Genomic DNA, 837 nt, shown 5'->3' with positions numbered 1-837 from the left:
CTTTCATGACTACCTTTTTATCCACAGTGTATACTGGAGGGAACTATAATGCCTAAACCGCTCTTTAGCAAGAACATTATGCTGGGTGCACAAGGCTCTTCTCTTTAGAACCCATAGGTCCAGCCCTCATGGTGTTTCTGATGGAGGTAACGTCTTCTCCCCTGGCTCCTGGGGATCCTATTCGTCTCACTTTTTTTTTTTTAGTTCTGGGGATGGAACTCAGAACTTTGTACACACTAGGCAAGTGTCAACCTCTAAGCTATACCCACATTCCCCTTTGAAGCACCTGTTCCTCTCACTGCCCTGAGACACCAAATCCAAGAGAAGGCAGTCTCAGGTTGCTCTTTACAACTCTGCTTCCTTTCTGTTTTTGTCTGGTTCCTATTGGGGCTAGCCACTCATCCAGGGAAGACTACACTTTGCTTTCTACCATAAAAAGGTAAGAAAACCTTTTGGTCCCCAAAGATCAATCGTACTAGAATAGAAGAGTCCAATGATTATATGCGGCATACACAGATGGTTTCTGATTTGAGGTTAGTTAGACTAGAGGAATATTTAAAGCAGCTTATTTTGGGCAGCTTATTTTCTGTGGGGTAGAACCCTAGGAAACTGCTAAGATTGAGAGCCAGTAGGTCATTGGAAGAATAATGACTTTCAGGGGAAGATAAATGCCAATTAGCAACAGATAAAATATGGCCTTGCTGGGCGTGGTGGCACACGCCTGTAATCCCAGCACTTGGGAGGCTGAGGCAGGAGGATCGCTGTGAGTTCAAAACCAGCCTGGGCTACATAGTGAGTTCCAGGTCAGTCTCAACTACATAGTGAGACCCTGTCTGA

This window comes from Fukomys damarensis, unplaced genomic scaffold (genome assembly GCF_012274545.1).
Source record: "Fukomys damarensis isolate Sample0158 unplaced genomic scaffold, DMR_v1.0_HiC HiC_scaffold_28, whole genome shotgun sequence".
Classification (NCBI taxonomy): Eukaryota; Metazoa; Chordata; class Mammalia; order Rodentia; family Bathyergidae; genus Fukomys; species Fukomys damarensis.
Note: the sequence above shows the minus strand (reverse complement) of the source record.